At 45.8% G+C, this 26,536-nt stretch overlaps 11 non-coding genes across 11 annotated transcripts; all 11 read right to left on the bottom strand.

The window, feature by feature from the left end:
* Positions 1-1,571: 1,571 nt before the first annotated feature.
* On the bottom strand, positions 1,572-1,762 carry LOC130345356 (U2 spliceosomal RNA). The gene has a single exon (XR_008884081.1). It is a non-coding gene; the product is annotated as a U2 spliceosomal RNA (small nuclear RNA).
* Positions 1,763-3,842: 2,080 nt separating this feature from the next.
* On the bottom strand, positions 3,843-4,033 carry LOC130345357 (U2 spliceosomal RNA). Its single transcript, XR_008884082.1, has one exon. It is a non-coding gene; the product is annotated as a U2 spliceosomal RNA (small nuclear RNA).
* Positions 4,034-6,121: 2,088 nt separating this feature from the next.
* Positions 6,122-6,312, bottom strand: LOC130345358 (U2 spliceosomal RNA). The gene has a single exon (XR_008884083.1). It is a non-coding gene; the product is annotated as a U2 spliceosomal RNA (small nuclear RNA).
* A 2,090-nt stretch (positions 6,313-8,402) lies between these two features.
* On the bottom strand, positions 8,403-8,593 carry LOC130345359 (U2 spliceosomal RNA). The gene has a single exon (XR_008884084.1). It is a non-coding gene; the product is annotated as a U2 spliceosomal RNA (small nuclear RNA).
* Positions 8,594-10,671: 2,078 nt separating this feature from the next.
* Positions 10,672-10,862, bottom strand: LOC130345360 (U2 spliceosomal RNA). The gene has a single exon (XR_008884086.1). It is a non-coding gene; the product is annotated as a U2 spliceosomal RNA (small nuclear RNA).
* A 2,084-nt stretch (positions 10,863-12,946) lies between these two features.
* On the bottom strand, positions 12,947-13,139 carry LOC130345343 (U2 spliceosomal RNA). Its single transcript, XR_008884073.1, has one exon. It is a non-coding gene; the product is annotated as a U2 spliceosomal RNA (small nuclear RNA).
* Positions 13,140-15,229: 2,090 nt separating this feature from the next.
* On the bottom strand, positions 15,230-15,420 carry LOC130345361 (U2 spliceosomal RNA). Its single transcript, XR_008884087.1, has one exon. It is a non-coding gene; the product is annotated as a U2 spliceosomal RNA (small nuclear RNA).
* A 2,091-nt stretch (positions 15,421-17,511) lies between these two features.
* Positions 17,512-17,702, bottom strand: LOC130345363 (U2 spliceosomal RNA). The gene has a single exon (XR_008884089.1). It is a non-coding gene; the product is annotated as a U2 spliceosomal RNA (small nuclear RNA).
* Positions 17,703-19,783: 2,081 nt separating this feature from the next.
* Positions 19,784-19,974, bottom strand: LOC130345364 (U2 spliceosomal RNA). The gene has a single exon (XR_008884090.1). It is a non-coding gene; the product is annotated as a U2 spliceosomal RNA (small nuclear RNA).
* A 2,078-nt stretch (positions 19,975-22,052) lies between these two features.
* On the bottom strand, positions 22,053-22,243 carry LOC130345365 (U2 spliceosomal RNA). Its single transcript, XR_008884091.1, has one exon. It is a non-coding gene; the product is annotated as a U2 spliceosomal RNA (small nuclear RNA).
* A 2,086-nt stretch (positions 22,244-24,329) lies between these two features.
* Positions 24,330-24,520, bottom strand: LOC130345367 (U2 spliceosomal RNA). Its single transcript, XR_008884092.1, has one exon. It is a non-coding gene; the product is annotated as a U2 spliceosomal RNA (small nuclear RNA).
* Positions 24,521-26,536: the final 2,016 nt, after the last annotated feature.

Genomic DNA, 26,536 nt, shown 5'->3' on the forward strand with positions numbered 1-26,536 from the left:
TGTCGCTGCTGTGAAGGTTCTAGGTGACATCACAAATCCCTATGGTTACATACACAACAAAGCTGGGTTGTTGTTGTTTACACTCTGCAAGGCCTGTGGAAGTGAGTGACATCATAGCACTGTAGTTCTGAGGGTTCTAGATGGATGCAACAATCTCCTGTTGCTTCTATGAAGGCCATAATAGACGACATCACCAAACAGCTCCATAGTCACATACACAGCAAAGGAGAGATGTTGTTTACACCTAGTGATGTCAGTGGTATTGAGTGACATCACAGCACAGTGCTAAGGCTCCTGGGCCTGGACACAGCAGCGGCTGCAATATCTCAACGGAGAATACGTTTATATATATGTGTGTGTGTGCGCGTATATATATATATATATATATATATATATATATATATATATATTTCTCCGCCGAAATCACTTTTAAACCCATTTCCACCTTTTTTTCCCTTCTCTTCCTCTTACTTTTTTTTCACGTTTTTTTACGTTTTTCTCCTTTTCGCCTCTTTTCTGGGCGTATTATTCTTCTTTTTCTTCTTTTTTTTCGTCTAATGCATACCCCATCAGTGCAGCAATGCTTATTCAATACCGCCAGCAGATGGAGACACTGGGGGATAATTTTCTAAGGATTTATACTGATTTTTCCTGTCTGAATTTGTCGCACAGAAAGTTGCAGGCCAAATATGTGTGACATTTCTGCGACTTTAGCTTCTAGAGCATTTTTACAACATTATACATAGGTGCTGAATACATAAAAAGCGACTGTTCAGCGACAGACAAGTCGCATCGGCTGAAAGTAGGCCAGAATGTCAGTCCATGTTGGAGCAGGTTTAGATACAGTCTAAAGTATAGATCTCAAAGTCTGTGCACAGAATTTAGCAAGGGCCTCGCACCTTCTGATGCATCAGGTAGGTGCACAATAGCATAGCCTAACCCTCTGTACTTTGGTCTATATTGATGCGGGACATAGACAGCCAGCTGATGACCAATCCATTAGTGCAATGGATGGCTGGAAGCATTTGTCTTTGCCTTTGCAATACCACAGAAGCAATGCATGGTCAATGTACAGCAATGACACACCTGTGTGAACAGCCAGGAGACCCCCCCCCCCCCATGTTATGTTACATAGTTACATAGTTAGTACGGTCGAAAAAAGACATATGTCCATCAAGTTCAACCAGGGAATTAAGGGGTAGGGGTGTGGCGCGATATTGGGGAAGGGATGAGATTTTATATCATAAGCATTAATCTTATTTTGTCAATTAGGAACATTCAGCACCCACCCGCTATCAAGGCAGCTGCCTATCATGTCATGCCCTACCTGCACAGGTGTGCTGGCTACTAAAATGATCCAATTAAGGAGGCCATTTAGTCAGCAGCAGCAGAAGTCCTGTGCCTGGACGCTCCAACAGCGGCCAGACACAAGCAGAAGCAGCAGAAGCAGCAGCAGCAGCACCACCTTTTGTTTTTTGGCTGCAGCAGCAAGGCCCACAGGGCTGGCTAGCTGGCTAGCCAGCAAGCAGGTAGCAATGAAAGTAGGAATCTTTCTTTTTAACCCTGTAAGGGGGTGGTGCACTGTACCCGAAGATACTGCCATATCGGGTCAATGCATAGGGCGACGGAAGCAAGCTTCGAAATCGGCCCCCGTTCTCAAAAATCCATTTAATATATGGTCCCCAGATAGGGGACGTATCAGATATTAAACTGATAAGAACAGATACTACACTTGATCTTAGCCAAAAGGCCGAGAAGCGATAACCGTGAAAGGGGCGGGCCCAACAAGGTCCCCTTCATGGGCACTATCACTGCTTGCTGTCAGGGAGGCTGCCAGACAATTTTCCATGCACACTCTGGGCTGGGGGGCAGTCAACCACCAGTACACACAGCAGAACCTAAACCCATACCATTATTGCTAAGCAGCAAGACAGGGGCCCATTGCACTCCCACGGGGGCTTTTTAAATGCAATCCATAACCCGGATTTGCCAGGAACCCTTCTTACTCCTCCTACTTGCATGTGACACTGGGCTTAGGATCTGCATAGGAAACACACACACAAGCACACACCTACCTTTGTTGCCTGCAGATGCCTCCTTGGCTGTCCCCAAACGGTATCAAACCAACACCCACGGGAAGCTGTAAGCATAGAGGACATGCCTGCACCCCATTGGACTTACCTGTGTGGGTTAAATCCGGGTTATTTGACAACCTATGGCGGTGATGGTTCTGCTCAGGCAGAGCAGTGCTGATGCTCCTCATAAAGCTGTCGCTGCTGTGAAGGTTCTAGGTGACATCACAAATCCCTATGGTTACATACACAACAAAGCTGGGTTGTTGTTGTTTACACTCTGCAAGGCCTGTGGAAGTGAGTGACATCATAGCACTGTAGTTCTGAGGGTTCTAGATGGATGCAACAATCTCCTGTTGCTTCTATGAAGGCCATAATAGACGACATCACCAAACAGCTCCATAGTCACATACACAGCAAAGGAGAGATGTTGTTTACACCTAGTGATGTCAGTGGTATTGAGTGACATCACAGCACAGTGCTAAGGCTCCTGGGCCTGGACACAGCAGCGGCTGCAATATCTCAACGGAGAATACGTTTATATATATGTGTGTGTGTGCGCGTATATATATATATATATATATATATATATATATATATATATTTCTCCGCCGAAATCACTTTTAAACCCATTTCCACCTTTTTTTCCCTTCTCTTCCTCTTACTTTTTTTTCACGTTTTTTTACGTTTTTCTCCTTTTCGCCTCTTTTCTGGGCGTATTATTCTTCTTTTTCTTCTTTTTTTTCGTCTAATGCATACCCCATCAGTGCAGCAATGCTTATTCAATACCGCCAGCAGATGGAGACACTGGGGGATAATTTTCTAAGGATTTATACTGATTTTTCCTGTCTGAATTTGTCGCACAGAAAGTTGCAGGCCAAATATGTGTGACATTTCTGCGACTTTAGCTTCTAGAGCATTTTTACAACATTATACATAGGTGCTGAATACATAAAAAGCGACTGTTCAGCGACAGACAAGTCGCATCGGCTGAAAGTAGGCCAGAATGTCAGTCCATGTTGGAGCAGGTTTAGATACAGTCTAAAGTATAGATCTCAAAGTCTGTGCACAGAATTTAGCAAGGGCCTCGCACCTTCTGATGCATCAGGTAGGTGCACAATAGCATAGCCTAACCCTCTGTACTTTGGTCTATATTGATGCGGGACATAGACAGCCAGCTGATGACCAATCCATTAGTGCAATGGATGGCTGGAAGCATTTGTCTTTGCCTTTGCAATACCACAGAAGCAATGCATGGTCAATGTACAGCAATGACACACCTGTGTGAACAGCCAGGAGACCCCCCCCCCCCCATGTTATGTTACATAGTTACATAGTTAGTACGGTCGAAAAAAGACATATGTCCATCAAGTTCAACCAGGGAATTAAGGGGTAGGGGTGTGGCGCGATATTGGGGAAGGGATGAGATTTTATATTTCTTCATAAGCATTAATCTTATTTTGTCAATTAGGAACATTCAGCACCCACCCGCTATCAAGGCAGCTGCCTATCATGTCATGCCCTACCTGCACAGGTGTGCTGGCTACTAAAATGATCCAATTAAGGAGGCCATTTAGTCAGCAGCAGCAGAAGTCCTGTGCCTGGACGCTCCAACAGCGGCCAGACACAAGCAGAAGCAGCAGAAGCAGCAGCAGCAGCACCACCTTTTGTTTTTTGGCTGCAGCAGCAAGGCCCACAGGGCTGGCTAGCTGGCTAGCCAGCAAGCAGGTAGCAATGAAAGTAGGAATCTTTCTTTTTAACCCTGTAAGGGGGTGGTGCACTGTACCCGAAGATACTGCCATATCGGGTCAATGCATAGGGCGACGGAAGCAAGCTTCGAAATCGGCCCCCGTTCTCAAAAATCCATTTAATATATGGTCCCCAGATAGGGGACGTATCAGATATTAAACTGATAAGAACAGATACTACACTTGATCTTAGCCAAAAGGCCGAGAAGCGATAACCGTGAAAGGGGCGGGCCCAACAAGGTCCCCTTCATGGGCACTATCACTGCTTGCTGTCAGGGAGGCTGCCAGACAATTTTCCATGCACACTCTGGGCTGGGGGGCAGTCAACCACCAGTACACACAGCAGAACCTAAACCCATACCATTATTGCTAAGCAGCAAGACAGGGGCCCATTGCACTCCCACGGGGGCTTTTTAAATGCAATCCATAACCCGGATTTGCCAGGAACCCTTCTTACTCCTCCTACTTGCATGTGACACTGGGCTTAGGATCTGCATAGGAAACACACACACAAGCACACACCTACCTTTGTTGCCTGCAGATGCCTCCTTGGCTGTCCCCAAACGGTATCAAACCAACACCCACGGGAAGCTGTAAGCATAGAGGACATGCCTGCACCCCATTGGACTTACCTGTGTGGGTTAAATCCGGGTTATTTGACAACCTATGGCGGTGATGGTTCTGCTCAGGCAGAGCAGTGCTGATGCTCCTCATAAAGCTGTCGCTGCTGTGAAGGTTCTAGGTGACATCACAAATCCCTATGGTTACATACACAACAAAGCTGGGTTGTTGTTGTTTACACTCTGCAAGGCCTGTGGAAGTGAGTGACATCATAGCACTGTAGTTCTGAGGGTTCTAGATGGATGCAACAATCTCCTGTTGCTTCTATGAAGGCCATAATAGACGACATCACCAAACAGCTCCATAGTCACATACACAGCAAAGGAGAGATGTTGTTTACACCTAGTGATGTCAGTGGTATTGAGTGACATCACAGCACAGTGCTAAGGCTCCTGGGCCTGGACACAGCAGCGGCTGCAATATCTCAACGGAGAATACGTTTATATATATGTGTGTGTGTGCGCGTATATATATATATATATATATATATATATATATATATATATATATATATATATATTTCTCCGCCGAAATCACTTTTAAACCCATTTCCACCTTTTTTTCCCTTCTCTTCCTCTTACTTTTTTTTCACGTTTTTTTACGTTTTTCTCCTTTTCGCCTCTTTTCTGGGCGTATTATTCTTCTTTTTCTTCTTTTTTTTCGTCTAATGCATACCCCATCAGTGCAGCAATGCTTATTCAATACCGCCAGCAGATGGAGACACTGGGGGATAATTTTCTAAGGATTTATACTGATTTTTCCTGTCTGAATTTGTCGCACAGAAAGTTGCAGGCCAAATATGTGTGACATTTCTGCGACTTTAGCTTCTAGAGCATTTTTACAACATTATACATAGGTGCTGAATACATAAAAAGCGACTGTTCAGCGACAGACAAGTCGCATCGGCTGAAAGTAGGCCAGAATGTCAGTCCATGTTGGAGCAGGTTTAGATACAGTCTAAAGTATAGATCTCAAAGTCTGTGCACAGAATTTAGCAAGGGCCTCGCACCTTCTGATGCATCAGGTAGGTGCACAATAGCATAGCCTAACCCTCTGTACTTTGGTCTATATTGATGCGGGACATAGACAGCCAGCTGATGACCAATCCATTAGTGCAATGGATGGCTGGAAGCATTTGTCTTTGCCTTTGCAATACCACAGAAGCAATGCATGGTCAATGTACAGCAATGACACACCTGTGTGAACAGCCAGGAGACCCCCCCATGTTATGTTACATAGTTACATAGTTAGTACGGTCGAAAAAAGACATATGTCCATCAAGTTCAACCAGGGAATTAAGGGGTAGGGGTGTGGCGCGATATTGGGGAAGGGATGAGATTTTATATTTCTTCATAAGCATTAATCTTATTTTGTCAATTAGGAACATTCAGCACCCACCCGCTATCAAGGCAGCTGCCTATCATGTCATGCCCTACCTGCACAGGTGTGCTGGCTACTCAAATGATCCAATTAAGGAGGCCATTTATTCAGCAGCAGCAGAAGTCCTGTGCCTGGACGCTCCAACAGCGGCCAGACACAAGCAGAAGCAGCAGAAGCAGCAGCAGCAGCACCACCTTTTGTTTTTTGGCTGCAGCAGCAAGGCCCACAGGGCTGGCTAGCTGGCTAGCCAGCAAGCAGGTAGCAATGAAAGTAGGAATCTTTCTTTTTAACCCTGTAAGGGGGTGGTGCACTGTACCCGAAGATACTGCCATATCGGGTCAATGCATAGGGCGACGGAAGCAAGCTTCGAAATCGGCCCCCGTTCTCAAAAATCCATTTAATATATGGTCCCCAGATAGGGGACGTATCAGATATTAAACTGATAAGAACAGATACTACACTTGATCTTAGCCAAAAGGCCGAGAAGCGATAACCGTGAAAGGGGCGGGCCCAACAAGGTCCCCTTCATGGGCACTATCACTGCTTGCTGTCAGGGAGGCTGCCAGACAATTTTCCATGCACACTCTGGGCTGGGGGGCAGTCAACCACCAGTACACACAGCAGAACCTAAACCCATACCATTATTGCTAAGCAGCAAGACAGGGGCCCATTGCACTCCCACGGGGCCTTTTTAAATGCAATCCATAACCCGGATTTGCCAGGAACCCTTCTTACTCCTCCTACTTGCATGTGACACTGGGCTTAGGATCTGCATAGGAAACACACACACAAGCACACACCTACCTTTGTTGCCTGCAGATGCCTCCTTGGCTGTCCCCAAACGGTATCAAACCAACACCCACGGGAAGCTGTAAGCATAGAGGACATGCCTGCACCCCATTGGACTTACCTGTGTGGGTTAAATCCGGGTTATTTGACAACCTATGGCGGTGATGGTTCTGCTCAGGCAGAGCAGTGCTGATGCTCCTCATAAAGCTGTCGCTGCTGTGAAGGTTCTAGGTGACATCACAAATCCCTATGGTTACATACACAACAAAGCTGGGTTGTTGTTGTTTACACTCTGCAAGGCCTGTGGAAGTGAGTGACATCATAGCACTGTAGTTCTGAGGGTTCTAGATGGATGCAACAATCTCCTGTTGCTTCTATGAAGGCCATAATAGACGACATCACCAAACAGCTCCATAGTCACATACACAGCAAAGGAGAGATGTTGTTTACACCTAGTGATGTCAGTGGTATTGAGTGACATCACAGCACAGTGCTAAGGCTCCTGGGCCTGGACACAGCAGCGGCTGCAATATCTCAACGGAGAATACGTTTATATATATGTGTGTGTGTGCGCGTACATATATATATATATATATATATATATATATATATATATATATATATTCTCCGCCGAAATCACTTTTAAACCCATTTCCACCTTTTTTTCCCTTCTCTTCCTCTTACTTTTTTTTCACGTTTTTTTACGTTTTTCTCCTTTTCGCCTCTTTTCTGGGCGTATTATTCTTCTTTTTCTTCTTTTTTTTCGTCTAATGCATACCCCATCAGTGCAGCAATGCTTATTCAATACCGCCAGCAGATGGAGACACTGGGGGATAATTTTCTAAGGATTTATACTGATTTTTCCTGTCTGAATTTGTCGCACAGAAAGTTGCAGGCCAAATATGTGTGACATTTCTGCGACTTTAGCTTCTAGAGCATTTTTACAACATTATACATAGGTGCTGAATACATAAAAAGCGACTGTTCAGCGACAGACAAGTCGCATCGGCTGAAAGTAGGCCAGAATGTCAGTCCATGTTGGAGCAGGTTTAGATACAGTCTAAAGTATAGATCTCAAAGTCTGTGCACAGAATTTAGCAAGGGCCTCGCACCTTGTGATGCATCAGGTAGGTGCACAATAGCATAGCCTAACCCTCTGTACTTTGGTCTATATTGATGCGGGACATAGACAGCCAGCTGATGACCAATCCATTAGTGCAATGGATGGCTGGAAGCATTTGTCTTTGCCTTTGCAATACCACAGAAGCAATGCATGGTCAATGTACAGCAATGACACACCTGTGTGAACAGCCAGGAGACCCCCCCCCCCCCCCCATGTTATGTTACATAGTTACATAGTTAGTACGGTCGAAAAAAGACATATGTCCATCAAGTTCAACCAGGGAATTAAGGGGTAGGGGTGTGGCGCGATATTGGGGAAGGGATGAGATTTTATATTTCTTCATAAGCATTAATCTTATTTTGTCAATTAGGAACATTCAGCACCCACCCGCTATCAAGGCAGCTGCCTATCATGTCATGCCCTACCTGCACAGGTGTGCTGGCTACTCAAATGATCCAATTAAGGAGGCCATTTAGTCAGCAGCAGCAGAAGTCCTGTGCCTGGACGCTCCAACAGCGGCCAGACACAAGCAGAAGCAGCAGAAGCAGCAGCAGCAGCACCACCTTTTGTTTTTTGGCTGCAGCAGCAAGGCCCACAGGGCTGGCTAGCTGGCTAGCCAGCAAGCAGGTAGCAATGAAAGTAGGAATCTTTCTTTTTAACCCTGTAAGGGGGTGGTGCACTGTACCCGAAGATACTGCCATATCGGGTCAATGCATAGGGCGACGGAAGCAAGCTTCGAAATCGGCCCCCGTTCTCAAAAATCCATTTAATATATGGTCCCCAGATAGGGGACGTATCAGATATTAAACTGATAAGAACAGATACTACACTTGATCTTAGCCAAAAGGCCGAGAAGCGATAACCGTGAAAGGGGCGGGCCCAACAAGGTCCCCTTCATGGGCACTATCACTGCTTGCTGTCAGGGAGGCTGCCAGACAATTTTCCATGCACACTCTGGGCTGGGGGGCAGTCAACCACCAGTACACACAGCAGAACCTAAACCCATACCATTATTGCTAAGCAGCAAGACAGGGGCCCATTGCACTCCCACGGGGCCTTTTTAAATGCAATCCATAACCCGGATTTGCCAGGAACCCTTCTTACTCCTCCTACTTGCATGTGACACTGGGCTTAGGATCTGCATAGGAAACACACACACAAGCACACACCTACCTTTGTTGCCTGCAGATGCCTCCTTGGCTGTCCCCAAACGGTATCAAACCAACACCCACGGGAAGCTGTAAGCATAGAGGACATGCCTGCACCCCATTGGACTTACCTGTGTGGGTTAAATCCGGGTTATTTGACAACCTATGGCGGTGATGGTTCTGCTCAGGCAGAGCAGTGCTGATGCTCCTCATAAAGCTGTCGCTGCTGTGAAGGTTCTAGGTGACATCACAAATCCCTATGGTTACATACACAACAAAGCTGGGTTGTTGTTGTTTACACTCTGCAAGGCCTGTGGAAGTGAGTGACATCATAGCACTGTAGTTCTGAGGGTTCTAGATGGATGCAACAATCTCCTGTTGCTTCTATGAAGGCCATAATAGACGACATCACCAAACAGCTCCATAGTCACATACACAGCAAAGGAGAGATGTTGTTTACACCTAGTGATGTCAGTGGTATTGAGTGACATCACAGCACAGTGCTAAGGCTCCTGGGCCTGGACACAGCAGCGGCTGCAATATCTCAACGGAGAATACGTTTATATATATGTGTGTGTGTGCGCGTATATATATATATATATATATATATATATATATATATATATATATTTCTCCGCCGAAATCACTTTTAAACCCATTTCCACCTTTTTTTCCCTTCTCTTCCTCTTACTTTTTTTTCACGTTTTTTTACGTTTTTCTCCTTTTCGCCTCTTTTCTGGGCGTATTATTCTTCTTTTTCTTCTTTTTTTTCGTCTAATGCATACCCCATCAGTGCAGCAATGCTTATTCAATACCGCCAGCAGATGGAGACACTGGGGGATAATTTTCTAAGGATTTATACTGATTTTTCCTGTCTGAATTTGTCGCACAGAAAGTTGCAGGCCAAATATGTGTGACATTTCTGCGACTTTAGCTTCTAGAGCATTTTTACAACATTATACATAGGTGCTGAATACATAAAAAGCGACTGTTCAGCGACAGACAAGTCGCATCGGCTGAAAGTAGGCCAGAATGTCAGTCCATGTTGGAGCAGGTTTAGATACAGTCTAAAGTATAGATCTCAAAGTCTGTGCACAGAATTTAGCAAGGGCCTCGCACCTTCTGATGCATCAGGTAGGTGCACAATAGCATAGCCTAACCCTCTGTACTTTGGTCTATATTGATGCGGGACATAGACAGCCAGCTGATGACCAATCCATTAGTGCAATGGATGGCTGGAAGCATTTGTCTTTGCCTTTGCAATACCACAGAAGCAATGCATGGTCAATGTACAGCAATGACACACCTGTGTGAACAGCCAGGAGACCCCCCCATGTTATGTTACATAGTTACATAGTTAGTACGGTCGAAAAAAGACATATGTCCATCAAGTTCAACCAGGGAATTAAGGGGTAGGGGTGTGGCGCGATATTGGGGAAGGGATGAGATTTTATATTTCTTCATAAGCATTAATCTTATTTTGTCAATTAGGAACATTCAGCACCCACCCGCTATCAAGGCAGCTGCCTATCATGTCATGCCCTACCTGCACAGGTGTGCTGGCTACTCAAATGATCCAATTAAGGAGGCCATTTATTCAGCAGCAGCAGAAGTCCTGTGCCTGGACGCTCCAACAGCGGCCAGACACAAGCAGAAGCAGCAGAAGCAGCAGCAGCAGCACCACCTTTTGTTTTTTGGCTGCAGCAGCAAGGCCCACAGGGCTGGCTAGCTGGCTAGCCAGCAAGCAGGTAGCAATGAAAGTAGGAATCTTTCTTTTTAACCCTGTAAGGGGGTGGTGCACTGTACCCGAAGATACTGCCATATCGGGTCAATGCATAGGGCGACGGAAGCAAGCTTCGAAATCGGCCCCCGTTCTCAAAAATCCATTTAATATATGGTCCCCAGATAGGGGACGTATCAGATATTAAACTGATAAGAACAGATACTACACTTGATCTTAGCCAAAAGGCCGAGAAGCGATAACCGTGAAAGGGGCGGGCCCAACAAGGTCCCCTTCATGGGCACTATCACTGCTTGCTGTCAGGGAGGCTGCCAGACAATTTTCCATGCACACTCTGGGCTGGGGGGCAGTCAACCACCAGTACACACAGCAGAACCTAAACCCATACCATTATTGCTAAGCAGCAAGACAGGGGCCCATTGCACTCCCACGGGGCCTTTTTAAATGCAATCCATAACCCGGATTTGCCAGGAACCCTTCTTACTCCTCCTACTTGCATGTGACACTGGGCTTAGGATCTGCATAGGAAACACACACACAAGCACACACCTACCTTTGTTGCCTGCAGATGCCTCCTTGGCTGTCCCCAAACGGTATCAAACCAACACCCACGGGAAGCTGTAAGCATAGAGGACATGCCTGCACCCCATTGGACTTACCTGTGTGGGTTAAATCCGGGTTATTTGACAACCTATGGCGGTGATGGTTCTGCTCAGGCAGAGCAGTGCTGATGCTCCTCATAAAGCTGTCGCTGCTGTGAAGGTTCTAGGTGACATCACAAATCCCTATGGTTACATACACAACAAAGCTGGGTTGTTGTTGTTTACACTCTGCAAGGCCTGTGGAAGTGAGTGACATCATAGCACTGTAGTTCTGAGGGTTCTAGATGGATGCAACAATCTCCTGTTGCTTCTATGAAGGCCATAATAGACGACATCACCAAACAGCTCCATAGTCACATACACAGCAAAGGAGAGATGTTGTTTACACCTAGTGATGTCAGTGGTATTGAGTGACATCACAGCACAGTGCTAAGGCTCCTGGGCCTGGACACAGCAGCGGCTGCAATATCTCAACGGAGAATACGTTTATATATATGTGTGTGTGTGCGCGTATATATATATATATATATATATATATATATATATATATATATTCTCCGCCGAAATCACTTTTAAACCCATTTCCACCTTTTTTTCCCTTCTCTTCCTCTTACTTTTTTTTCACGTTTTTTTACGTTTTTCTCCTTTTCGCCTCTTTTCTGGGCGTATTATTCTTCTTTTTCTTCTTTTTTTTCGTCTAATGCATACCCCATCAGTGCAGCAATGCTTATTCAATACCGCCAGCAGATGGAGACACTGGGGGATAATTTTCTAAGGATTTATACTGATTTTTCCTGTCTGAATTTGTCGCACAGAAAGTTGCAGGCCAAATATGTGTGACATTTCTGCGACTTTAGCTTCTAGAGCATTTTTACAACATTATACATAGGTGCTGAATACATAAAAAGCGACTGTTCAGCGACAGACAAGTCGCATCGGCTGAAAGTAGGCCAGAATGTCAGTCCATGTTGGAGCAGGTTTAGATACAGTCTAAAGTATAGATCTCAAAGTCTGTGCACAGAATTTAGCAAGGGCCTCGCACCTTCTGATGCATCAGGTAGGTGCACAATAGCATAGCCTAACCCTCTGTACTTTGGTCTATATTGATGCGGGACATAGACAGCCAGCTGATGACCAATCCATTAGTGCAATGGATGGCTGGAAGCATTTGTCTTTGCCTTTGCAATACCACAGAAGCAATGCATGGTCAATGTACAGCAATGACACACCTGTGTGAACAGCCAGGAGACCCCCCCCCCCCCCCCATGTTATGTTACATAGTTACATAGTTAGTACGGTCGAAAAAAGACATATGTCCATCAAGTTCAACCAGGGAATTAAGGGGTAGGGGTGTGGCGCGATATTGGGGAAGGGATGAGATTTTATATTTCTTCATAAGCATTAATCTTATTTTGTCAATTAGGAACATTCAGCACCCACCCGCTATCAAGGCAGCTGCCTATCATGTCATGCCCTACCTGCACAGGTGTGCTGGCTACTCAAATGATCCAATTAAGGAGGCCATTTAGTCAGCAGCAGCAGAAGTCCTGTGCCTGGACGCTCCAACAGCGGCCAGACACAAGCAGAAGCAGCAGAAGCAGCAGCAGCAGCACCACCTTTTGTTTTTTGGCTGCAGCAGCAAGGCCCACAGGGCTGGCTAGCTGGCTAGCCAGCAAGCAGGTAGCAATGAAAGTAGGAATCTTTCTTTTTAACCCTGTAAGGGGGTGGTGCACTGTACCCGAAGATACTGCCATATCGGGTCAAAATGCATAGGGCGACGGAAGCAAGCTTCGAAATCGGCCCCCGTTCTCAAAAATCCATTTAATATATGGTCCCCAGATAGGGGACGTATCAGATATTAAACTGATAAGAACAGATACTACACTTGATCTTAGCCAAAAGGCCGAGAAGCGATAACCGTGAAAGGGGCGGGCCCAACAAGGTCCCCTTCATGGGCACTATCACTGCTTGCTGTCAGGGAGGCTGCCAGACAATTTTCCATGCACACTCTGGGCTGGGGGGCAGTCAACCACCAGTACACACAGCAGAACCTAAACCCATACCATTATTGCTAAGCAGCAAGACAGGGGCCCATTGCACTCCCACGGGGCCTTTTTAAATGCAATCCATAACCCGGATTTGCCAGGAACCCTTCTTACTCCTCCTACTTGCATGTGACACTGGGCTTAGGATCTGCATAGGAAACACACACACAAGCACACACCTACCTTTGTTGCCTGCAGATGCCTCCTTGGCTGTCCCCAAACGGTATCAAACCAACACCCACGGGAAGCTGTAAGCATAGAGGACATGCCTGCACCCCATTGGACTTACCTGTGTGGGTTAAATCCGGGTTATTTGACAACCTATGGCGGTGATGGTTCTGCTCAGGCAGAGCAGTGCTGATGCTCCTCATAAAGCTGTCGCTGCTGTGAAGGTTCTAGGTGACATCACAAATCCCTATGGTTACATACACAACAAAGCTGGGTTGTTGTTGTTTACACTCTGCAAGGCCTGTGGAAGTGAGTGACATCATAGCACTGTAGTTCTGAGGGTTCTAGATGGATGCAACAATCTCCTGTTGCTTCTATGAAGGCCATAATAGACGACATCACCAAACAGCTCCATAGTCACATACACAGCAAAGGAGAGATGTTGTTTACACCTAGTGATGTCAGTGGTATTGAGTGACATCACAGCACAGTGCTAAGGCTCCTGGGCCTGGACACAGCAGCGGCTGCAATATCTCAACGGAGAATACGTTTATATATATGTGTGTGTGTGCGCGTATGTATATATATATATATATATATATATATATATATATATATATATATATATTCTCCGCCGAAATCACTTTTAAACCCATTTCCACCTTTTTTTCCCTTCTCTTCCTCTTACTTTTTTTTCACGTTTTTTTACGTTTTTCTCCTTTTCGCCTCTTTTCTGGGCGTATTATTCTTCTTTTTCTTCTTTTTTTTCGTCTAATGCATACCCCATCAGTGCAGCAATGCTTATTCAATACCGCCAGCAGATGGAGACACTGGGGGATAATTTTCTAAGGATTTATACTGATTTTTCCTGTCTGAATTTGTCGCACAGAAAGTTGCAGGCCAAATATGTGTGACATTTCTGCGACTTTAGCTTCTAGAGCATTTTTACAACATTATACATAGGTGCTGAATACATAAAAAGCGACTGTTCAGCGACAGACAAGTCGCATCGGCTGAAAGTAGGCCAGAATGTCAGTCCATGTTGGAGCAGGTTTAGATACAGTCTAAAGTATAGATCTCAAAGTCTGTGCACAGAATTTAGCAAGGGCCTCGCACCTTCTGATGCATCAGGTAGGTGCACAATAGCATAGCCTAACCCTCTGTACTTTGGTCTATATTGATGCGGGACATAGACAGCCAGCTGATGACCAATCCATTAGTGCAATGGATGGCTGGAAGCATTTGTCTTTGCCTTTGCAATACCACAGAAGCAATGCATGGTCAATGTACAGCAATGACACACCTGTGTGAACAGCCAGGAGACCCCCCCCCCCCATGTTATGTTACATAGTTACATAGTTAGTACGGTCGAAAAAAGACATATGTCCATCAAGTTCAACCAGGGAATTAAGGGGTAGGGGTGTGGCGCGATATTGGGGAAGGGATGAGATTTTATATTTCTTCATAAGCATTAATCTTATTTTGTCAATTAGGAACATTCAGCACCCACCCGCTATCAAGGCAGCTGCCTATCATGTCATGCCCTACCTGCACAGGTGTGCTGGCTACTCAAATGATCCAATTAAGGAGGCCATTTAGTCAGCAGCAGCAGAAGTCCTGTGCCTGGACGCTCCAACAGCGGCCAGACACAAGCAGAAGCAGCAGAAGCAGCAGCAGCAGCACCACCTTTTGTTTTTTGGCTGCAGCAGCAAGGCCCACAGGGCTGGCTAGCTGGCTAGCCAGCAAGCAGGTAGCAATGAAAGTAGGAATCTTTCTTTTTAACCCTGTAAGGGGGTGGTGCACTGTACCCGAAGATACTGCCATATCGGGTCAATGCATAGGGCGACGGAAGCAAGCTTCGAAATCGGCCCCCGTTCTCAAAAATCCATTTAATATATGGTCCCCAGATAGGGGACGTATCAGATATTAAACTGATAAGAACAGATACTACACTTGATCTTAGCCAAAAGGCCGAGAAGCGATAACCGTGAAAGGGGCGGGCCCAACAAGGTCCCCTTCATGGGCACTATCACTGCTTGCTGTCAGGGAGGCTGCCAGACAATTTTCCATGCACACTCTGGGCTGGGGGGCAGTCAACCACCAGTACACACAGCAGAACCTAAACCCATACCATTATTGCTAAGCAGCAAGACAGGGGCCCATTGCACTCCCACGGGGCCTTTTTAAATGCAATCCATAACCCGGATTTGCCAGGAACCCTTCTTACTCCTCCTACTTGCATGTGACACTGGGCTTAGGATCTGCATAGGAAACACACACACAAGCACACACCTACCTTTGTTGCCTGCAGATGCCTCCTTGGCTGTCCCCAAACGGTATCAAACCAACACCCACGGGAAGCTGTAAGCATAGAGGACATGCCTGCACCCCATTGGACTTACCTGTGTGGGTTAAATCCGGGTTATTTGACAACCTATGGCGGTGATGGTTCTGCTCAGGCAGAGCAGTGCTGATGCTCCTCATAAAGCTGTCGCTGCTGTGAAGGTTCTAGGTGACATCACAAATCCCTATGGTTACATACACAACAAAGCTGGGTTGTTGTTGTTTACACTCTGCAAGGCCTGTGGAAGTGAGTGACATCATAGCACTGTAGTTCTGAGGGTTCTAGATGGATGCAACAATCTCCTGTTGCTTCTATGAAGGCCATAATAGACGACATCACCAAACAGCTCCATAGTCACATACACAGCAAAGGAGAGATGTTGTTTACACCTAGTGATGTCAGTGGTATTGAGTGACATCACAGCACAGTGCTAAGGCTCCTGGGCCTGGACACAGCAGCGGCTGCAATATCTCAACGGAGAATACGTTTATATATATGTGTGTGTGTGCGCGTATATATATATATATATATATATATATATATATATATATATATATATATTCTCCGCCGAAATCACTTTTAAACCCATTTCCACCTTTTTTTCCCTTCTCTTCCTCTTACTTTTTTTTCACGTTTTTTTACGTTTTTCTCCTTTTCGCCTCTTTTCTGGGCGTATTATTCTTCTTTTTCTTCTTTTTTTTCGTCTAATGCATACCCCATCAGTGCAGCAATGCTTATTCAATACCGCCAGCAGATGGAGACACTGGGGGATAATTTTCTAAGGATTTATACTGATTTTTCCTGTCTGAATTTGTCGCACAGAAAGTTGCAGGCCAAATATGTGTGACATTTCTGCGACTTTAGCTTCTAGAGCATTTTTACAACATTATACATAGGTGCTGAATACATAAAAAGCGACTGTTCAGCGACAGACAAGTCGCATCGGCTGAAAGTAGGCCAGAATGTCAGTCCATGTTGGAGCAGGTTTAGATACAGTCTAAAGTATAGATCTCAAAGTCTGTGCACAGAATTTAGCAAGGGCCTCGCACCTTCTGATGCATCAGGTAGGTGCACAATAGCATAGCCTAACCCTCTGTACTTTGGTCTATATTGATGCGGGACATAGACAGCCAGCTGATGACCAATCCATTAGTGCAATGGATGGCTGGAAGCATTTGTCTTTGCCTTTGCAATACCACAGAAGCAATGCATGGTCAATGTACAGCAATGACACACCTGTGTGAACAGCCAGGAGACCCCCCCCCCCCCCCCCATGTTATGTTACATAGTTACATAGTTAGTACGGTCGAAAAAAGACATATGTCCATCAAGTTCAACCAGGGAATTAAGGGGTAGGGGTGTGGCGCGATATTGGGGAAGGGATGAGATTTTATATTTCTTCATAAGCATTAATCTTATTTTGTCAATTAGGAACATTCAGCACCCACCCGCTATCAAGGCAGCTGCCTATCATGTCATGCCCTACCTGCACAGGTGTGCTGGCTACTCAAATGATCCAATTAAGGAGGCCATTTAGTCAGCAGCAGCAGAAGTCCTGTGCCTGGACGCTCCAACAGCGGCCAGACACAAGCAGAAGCAGCAGAAGCAGCAGCAGCAGCACCACCTTTTGTTTTTTGGCTGCAGCAGCAAGGCCCACAGGGCTGGCTAGCTGGCTAGCCAGCAAGCAGGTAGCAATGAAAGTAGGAATCTTTCTTTTTAACCCTGTAAGGGGGTGGTGCACTGTACCCGAAGATACTGCCATATCGGGTCAATGCATAGGGCGACGGAAGCAAGCTTCGAAATCGGCCCCCGTTCTCAAAAATCCATTTAATATATGGTCCCCAGATAGGGGACGTATCAGATATTAAACTGATAAGAACAGATACTACACTTGATCTTAGCCAAAAGGCCGAGAAGCGATAACCGTGAAAGGGGCGGGCCCAACAAGGTCCCCTTCATGGGCACTATCACTGCTTGCTGTCAGGGAGGCTGCCAGACAATTTTCCATGCACACTCTGGGCTGGGGGGCAGTCAACCACCAGTACACACAGCAGAACCTAAACCCATACCATTATTGCTAAGCAGCAAGACAGGGGCCCATTGCACTCCCACGGGGCCTTTTTAAATGCAATCCATAACCCGGATTTGCCAGGAACCCTTCTTACTCCTCCTACTTGCATGTGACACTGGGCTTAGGATCTGCATAGGAAACACACACACAAGCACACACCTACCTTTGTTGCCTGCAGATGCCTCCTTGGCTGTCCCCAAACGGTATCAAACCAACACCCACGGGAAGCTGTAAGCATAGAGGACATGCCTGCACCCCATTGGACTTACCTGTGTGGGTTAAATCCGGGTTATTTGACAACCTATGGCGGTGATGGTTCTGCTCAGGCAGAGCAGTGCTGATGCTCCTCATAAAGCTGTCGCTGCTGTGAAGGTTCTAGGTGACATCACAAATCCCTATGGTTACATACACAACAAAGCTGGGTTGTTGTTGTTTACACTCTGCAAGGCCTGTGGAAGTGAGTGACATCATAGCACTGTAGTTCTGAGGGTTCTAGATGGATGCAACAATCTCCTGTTGCTTCTATGAAGGCCATAATAGACGACATCACCAAACAGCTCCATAGTCACATACACAGCAAAGGAGAGATGTTGTTTACACCTAGTGATGTCAGTGGTATTGAGTGACATCACAGCACAGTGCTAAGGCTCCTGGGCCTGGACACAGCAGCGGCTGCAATATCTCAACGGAGAATACGTTTATATATATGTGTGTGTGTGCGCGTATATATATATATATATATATATATATATATATATATATATATATTTCTCCGCCGAAATCACTTTTAAACCCATTTCCACCTTTTTTTCCCTTCTCTTCCTCTTACTTTTTTTTCACGTTTTTTTACGTTTTTCTCCTTTTCGCCTCTTTTCTGGGCGTATTATTCTTCTTTTTCTTCTTTTTTTTCGTCTAATGCATACCCCATCAGTGCAGCAATGCTTATTCAATACCGCCAGCAGATGGAGACACTGGGGGATAATTTTCTAAGGATTTATACTGATTTTTCCTGTCTGAATTTGTCGCACAGAAAGTTGCAGGCCAAATATGTGTGACATTTCTGCGACTTTAGCTTCTAGAGCATTTTTACAACATTATACATAGGTGCTGAATACATAAAAAGCGACTGTTCAGCGACAGACAAGTCGCATCGGCTGAAAGTAGGCCAGAATGTCAGTCCATGTTGGAGCAGGTTTAGATACAGTCTAAAGTATAGATCTCAAAGTCTGTGCACAGAATTTAGCAAGGGCCTCGCACCTTCTGATGCATCAGGTAGGTGCACAATAGCATAGCCTAACCCTCTGTACTTTGGTCTATATTGATGCGGGACATAGACAGCCAGCTGATGACCAATCCATTAGTGCAATGGATGGCTGGAAGCATTTGTCTTTGCCTTTGCAATACCACAGAAGCAATGCATGGTCAATGTACAGCAATGACACACCTGTGTGAACAGCCAGGAGACCCCCCCCCCCCCCCCCCATGTTATGTTACATAGTTACATAGTTAGTACGGTCGAAAAAAGACATATGTCCATCAAGTTCAACCAGGGGGTAGGGGTGTGGCGCGATATTGGGGAAGGGATGAGATTTTATATTTCTTCATAAGCATTAATCTTATTTTGTCAATTAGGAACATTCAGCACCCACCCGCTATCAAGGCAGCTGCCTATCATGTCATGCCCTACCTGCACAGGTGTGCTGGCTACTCAAATGATCCAATTAAGGAGGCCATTTAGTCAGCAGCAGCAGAAGTCCTGTGCCTGGACGCTCCAACAGCGGCCAGACACAAGCAGAAGCAGCAGAAGCAGCAGCAGCAGCACCACCTTTTGTTTTTTGGCTGCAGCAGCAAGGCCCACAGGGCTGGCTAGCTGGCTAGCCAGCAAGCAGGTAGCAATGAAAGTAGGAATCTTTCTTTTTAACCCTGTAAGGGGGTGGTGCACTGTACCCGAAGATACTGCCATATCGGGTCAATGCATAGGGCGACGGAAGCAAGCTTCGAAATCGGCCCCCGTTCTCAAAAATCCATTTAATATATGGTCCCCAGATAGGGGACGTATCAGATATTAAACTGATAAGAACAGATACTACACTTGATCTTAGCCAAAAGGCCGAGAAGCGATAACCGTGAAAGGGGCGGGCCCAACAAGGTCCCCTTCATGGGCACTATCACTGCTTGCTGTCAGGGAGGCTGCCAGACAATTTTCCATGCACACTCTGGGCTGGGGGGCAGTCAACCACCAGTACACACAGCAGAACCTAAACCCATACCATTATTGCTAAGCAGCAAGACAGGGGCCCATTGCACTCCCACGGGGCCTTTTTAAATGCAATCCATAACCCGGATTTGCCAGGAACCCTTCTTACTCCTCCTACTTGCATGTGACACTGGGCTTAGGATCTGCATAGGAAACACACACACAAGCACACACCTACCTTTGTTGCCTGCAGATGCCTCCTTGGCTGTCCCCAAACGGTATCAAACCAACACCCACGGGAAGCTGTAAGCATAGAGGACATGCCTGCACCCCATTGGACTTACCTGTGTGGGTTAAATCCGGGTTATTTGACAACCTATGGCGGTGATGGTTCTGCTCAGGCAGAGCAGTGCTGATGCTCCTCATAAAGCTGTCGCTGCTGTGAAGGTTCTAGGTGACATCACAAATCCCTATGGTTACATACACAACAAAGCTGGGTTGTTGTTGTTTACACTCTGCAAGGCCTGTGGAAGTGAGTGACATCATAGCACTGTAGTTCTGAGGGTTCTAGATGGATGCAACAATCTCCTGTTGCTTCTATGAAGGCCATAATAGACGACATCACCAAACAGCTCCATAGTCACATACACAGCAAAGGAGAGATGTTGTTTACACCTAGTGATGTCAGTGGTATTGAGTGACATCACAGCACAGTGCTAAGGCTCCTGGGCCTGGACACAGCAGCGGCTGCAATATCTCAACGGAGAATACGTTTATATATATGTGTGTGTGTGCGCGTATATATATATATATATATATATATATATATATATATATATATATTCTCCGCCGAAATCACTTTTAAACCCATTTCCACCTTTTTTTCCCTTCTCTTCCTCTTACTTTTTTTTCACGTTTTTTTACGTTTTTCTCCTTTTCGCCTCTTTTCTGGGCGTATTATTCTTCTTTTTCTTCTTTTTTTTCGTCTAATGCATACCCCATCAGTGCAGCAATGCTTATTCAATACCGCCAGCAGATGGAGACACTGGGGGATAATTTTCTAAGGATTTATACTGATTTTTCCTGTCTGAATTTGTCGCACAGAAAGTTGCAGGCCAAATATGTGTGACATTTCTGCGACTTTAGCTTCTAGAGCATTTTTACAACATTATACATAGGTGCTGAATACATAAAAAGCGACTGTTCAGCGACAGACAAGTCGCATCGGCTGAAAGTAGGCCAGAATGTCAGTCCATGTTGGAGCAGGTTTAGATACAGTCTAAAGTATAGATCTCAAAGTCTGTGCACAGAATTTAGCAAGGGCCTCGCACCTTCTGATGCATCAGGTAGGTGCACAATAGCATAGCCTAACCCTCTGTACTTTGGTCTATATTGATGCGGGACATAGACAGCCAGCTGATGACCAATCCATTAGTGCAATGGATGGCTGGAAGCATTTGTCTTTGCCTTTGCAATACCACAGAAGCAATGCATGGTCAATGTACAGCAATGACACACCTGTGTGAACAGCCAGGAGACCCCCCCCCCCCCCCCCATGTTATGTTACATAGTTACATAGTTAGTACGGTCGAAAAAAGACATATGTCCATCAAGTTCAACCAGGGAATTAAGGGGTAGGGGTGTGGCGCGATATTGGGGAAGGGATGAGATTTTATATTTCTTCATAAGCATTAATCTTATTTTGTCAATTAGGAACATTCAGCACCCACCCGCTATCAAGGCAGCTGCCTATCATGTCATGCCCTACCTGCACAGGTGTGCTGGCTACTCAAATGATCCAATTAAGGAGGCCATTTAGTCAGCAGCAGCAGAAGTCCTGTGCCTGGACGCTCCAACAGCGGCCAGACACAAGCAGAAGCAGCAGAAGCAGCACCACCTTTTGTTTTTTGGCTGCAGCAGCAAGGCCCACAGGGCTGGCTAGCTGGCTAGCCAGCAAGCAGGTAGCAATGAAAGTAGGAATCTTTCTTTTTAACCCTGTAAGGGGGTGGTGCACTGTACCCGAAGATACTGCCATATCGGGTCAATGCATAGGGCGACGGAAGCAAGCTTCGAAATCGGCCCCCGTTCTCAAAAATCCATTTAATATATGGTCCCCAGATAGGGGACGTATCAGATATTAAACTGATAAGAACAGATACTACACTTGATCTTAGCCAAAAGGCCGAGAAGCGATAACCGTGAAAGGGGCGGGCCCAACAAGGTCCCCTTCATGGGCACTATCACTGCTTGCTGTCAGGGAGGCTGCCAGACAATTTTCCATGCACACTCTGGGCTGGGGGGCAGTCAACCACCAGTACACACAGCAGAACCTAAACCCATACCATTATTGCTAAGCAGCAAGACAGGGGCCCATTGCACTCCCACGGGGCCTTTTTAAATGCAATCCATAACCCGGATTTGCCAGGAACCCTTCTTACTCCTCCTACTTGCATGTGACACTGGGCTTAGGATCTGCATAGGAAACACACACACAAGCACACACCTACCTTTGTTGCCTGCAGATGCCTCCTTGGCTGTCCCCAAACGGTATCAAACCAACACCCACGGGAAGCTGTAAGCATAGAGGACATGCCTGCACCCCATTGGACTTACCTGTGTGGGTTAAATCCGGGTTATTTGACAACCTATGGCGGTGATGGTTCTGCTCAGGCAGAGCAGTGCTGATGCTCCTCATAAAGCTGTCGCTGCTGTGAAGGTTCTAGGTGACATCACAAATCCCTATGGTTACATACACAACAAAGCTGGGTTGTTGTTGTTTACACTCTGCAAGGCCTGTGGAAGTGAGTGACATCATAGCACTGTAGTTCTGAGGGTTCTAGATGGATGCAACAATCTCCTGTTGCTTCTATGAAGGCCATAATAGACGACATCACCAAACAGCTCCATAGTCACATACACAGCAAAGGAGAGATGTTGTTTACACCTAGTGATGTCAGTGGTATTGAGTGACATCACAGCACAGTGCTAAGGCTCCTGGGCCTGGACACAGCAGCGGCTGCAATATCTCAACGGAGAATACGTTTATATATATGTGTGTGTGTGCGCGTATATATATATATATATATATATATATATATATATATATATATATCTCCGCCGAAATCACTTTTAAACCCATTTCCACCTTTTTTTCCCTTCTCTTCCTCTTACTTTTTTTTCACGTTTTTTTACGTTTTTCTCCTTTTCGCCTCTTTTCTGGGCGTATTATTCTTCTTTTTCTTCTTTTTTTTCGTCTAATGCATACCCCATCAGTGCAGCAATGCTTATTCAATACCGCCAGCAGATGGAGACACTGGGGGATAATTTTCTAAGGATTTATACTGATTTTTCCTGTCTGAATTTGTCGCACAGAAAGTTGCAGGCCAAATATGTGTGACATTTCTGCGACTTTAGCTTCTAGAGCATTTTTACAACATTATACATAGGTGCTGAATACATAAAAAGCGACTGTTCAGCGACAGACAAGTCGCATCGGCTGAAAGTAGGCCAGAATGTCAGTCCATGTTGGAGCAGGTTTAGATACAGTCTAAAGTATAGATCTCAAAGTCTGTGCACAGAATTTAGCAAGGGCCTCGCACCTTCTGATGCATCAGGTAGGTGCACAATAGCATAGCCTAACCCTCTGTACTTTGGTCTATATTGATGCGGGACATAGACAGCCAGCTGATGACCAATCCATTAGTGCAATGGATGGCTGGAAGCATTTGTCTTTGCCTTTGCAATACCACAGAAGCAATGCATGGTCAATGTACAGCAATGACACACCTGTGTGAACAGCCAGGAGACCCCCCCCCCCCCCCCCATGTTATGTTACATAGTTACATAGTTAGTACGGTCGAAAAAAGACATATGTCCATCAAGTTCAACCAGGGAATTAAGGGGTAGGGGTGTGGCGCGATATTGGGGAAGGGATGAGATTTTATATTTCTTCATAAGCATTAATCTTATTTTGTCAATTAGGAACATTCAGCACCCACCCGCTATCAAGGCAGCTGCCTATCATGTCATGCCCTACCTGCACAGGTGTGCTGGCTACTCAAATGATCCAATTAAGGAGGCCATTTAGTCAGCAGCAGCAGAAGTCCTGTGCCTGGACGCTCCAACAGCGGCCAGACACAAGCAGAAGCAGCAGAAGCAGCAGCAGCAGCACCACCTTTTGTTTTTTGGCTGCAGCAGCAAGGCCCACAGGGCTGGCTAGCTGGCTAGCCAGCAAGCAGGTAGCAATGAAAGTAGGAATCTTTCTTTTTAACCCTGTAAGGGGGTGGTGCACTGTACCCGAAGATACTGCCATATCGGGTCAATGCATAGGGCGACGGAAGCAAGCTTCGAAATCGGCCCCCGTTCTCAAAAATCCATTTAATATATGGTCCCCAGATAGGGGACGTATCAGATATTAAACTGATAAGAACAGATACTACACTTGATCTTAGCCAAAAGGCCGAGAAGCGATAACCGTGAAAGGGGCGGGCCCAACAAGGTCCCCTTCATGGGCACTATCACTGCTTGCTGTCAGGGAGGCTGCCAGACAATTTTCCATGCACACTCTGGGCTGGGGGGCAGTCAACCACCAGTACACACAGCAGAACCTAAACCCATACCATTATTGCTAAGCAGCAAGACAGGGGCCCATTGCACTCCCACGGGGCCTTTTTAAATGCAATCCATAACCCGGATTTGCCAGGAACCCTTCTTACTCCTCCTACTTGCATGTGACACTGGGCTTAGGATCTGCATAGGAAACACACACACAAGCACACACCTACCTTTGTTGCCTGCAGATGCCTCCTTGGCTGTCCCCAAACGGTATCAAACCAACACCCACGGGAAGCTGTAAGCATAGAGGACATGCCTGCACCCCATTGGACTTACCTGTGTGGGTTAAATCCGGGTTATTTGACAACCTATGGCGGTGATGGTTCTGCTCAGGCAGAGCAGTGCTGATGCTCCTCATAAAGCTGTCGCTGCTGTGAAGGTTCTAGGTGACATCACAAATCCCTATGGTTACATACACAACAAAGCTGGGTTGTTGTTGTTTACACTCTGCAAGGCCTGTGGAAGTGAGTGACATCATAGCACTGTAGTTCTGAGGGTTCTAGATGGATGCAACAATCTCCTGTTGCTTCTATGAAGGCCATAATAGACGACATCACCAAACAGCTCCATAGTCACATACACAGCAAAGGAGAGATGTTGTTTACACCTAGTGATGTCAGTGGTATTGAGTGACATCACAGCACAGTGCTAAGGCTCCTGGGCCTGGACACAGCAGCGGCTGCAATATCTCAACGGAGAATACGTTTATATATATGTGTGTGTGTGCGCGTATATATATATATATATATATATATATATATATATATATATATATTTCTCCGCCGAAATCACTTTTAAACCCATTTCCACCTTTTTTTCCCTTCTCTTCCTCTTACTTTTTTTTCACGTTTTTTTACGTTTTTCTCCTTTTCGCCTCTTTTCTGGGCGTATTATTCTTCTTTTTCTTCTTTTTTTTCGTCTAATGCATACCCCATCAGTGCAGCAATGCTTATTCAATACCGCCAGCAGATGGAGACACTGGGGGATAATTTTCTAAGGATTTATACTGATTTTTCCTGTCTGAATTTGTCGCACAGAAAGTTGCAGGCCAAATATGTGTGACATTTCTGCGACTTTAGCTTCTAGAGCATTTTTACAACATTATACATAGGTGCTGAATACATAAAAAGCGACTGTTCAGCGACAGACAAGTCGCATCGGCTGAAAGTAGGCCAGAATGTCAGTCCATGTTGGAGCAGGTTTAGATACAGTCTAAAGTATAGATCTCAAAGTCTGTGCACAGAATTTAGCAAGGGCCTCGCACCTTCTGATGCATCAGGTAGGTGCACAATAGCATAGCCTAACCCTCTGTACTTTGGTCTATATTGATGCGGGACATAGACAGCCAGCTGATGACCAATCCATTAGTGCAATGGATGGCTGGAAGCATTTGTCTTTGCCTTTGCAATACCACAGAAGCAATGCATGGTCAATGTACAGCAATGACACACCTGTGTGAACAGCCAGGAGACCCCCCCCCCCCCCCCATGTTATGTTACATAGTTACATAGTTAGTACGGTCGAAAAAAGACATATGTCCATCAAGTTCAACCAGGGAATTAAGGGGTAGGGGTGTGGCGCGATATTGGGGAAGGGATGAGATTTTATATTTCTTCATAAGCATTAATCTTATTTTGTCAATTAGGAACATTCAGCACCCACCCGCTATCAAGGCAGCTGCCTATCATGTCATGCCCTACCTGCACAGGTGTGCTGGCTACTCAAATGATCCAATTAAGGAGGCCATTTAGTCAGCAGCAGCAGAAGTCCTGTGCCTGGACGCTCCAACAGCGGCCAGACACAAGCAGAAGCAGCAGAAGCAGCAGCAGCAGCACCACCTTTTGTTTTTTGGCTGCAGCAGCAAGGCCCACAG

This window comes from Hyla sarda, unplaced genomic scaffold (genome assembly GCF_029499605.1).
Source record: "Hyla sarda isolate aHylSar1 unplaced genomic scaffold, aHylSar1.hap1 scaffold_750, whole genome shotgun sequence".
In the NCBI taxonomy this organism is placed as follows: Eukaryota; Metazoa; Chordata; class Amphibia; order Anura; family Hylidae; genus Hyla; species Hyla sarda.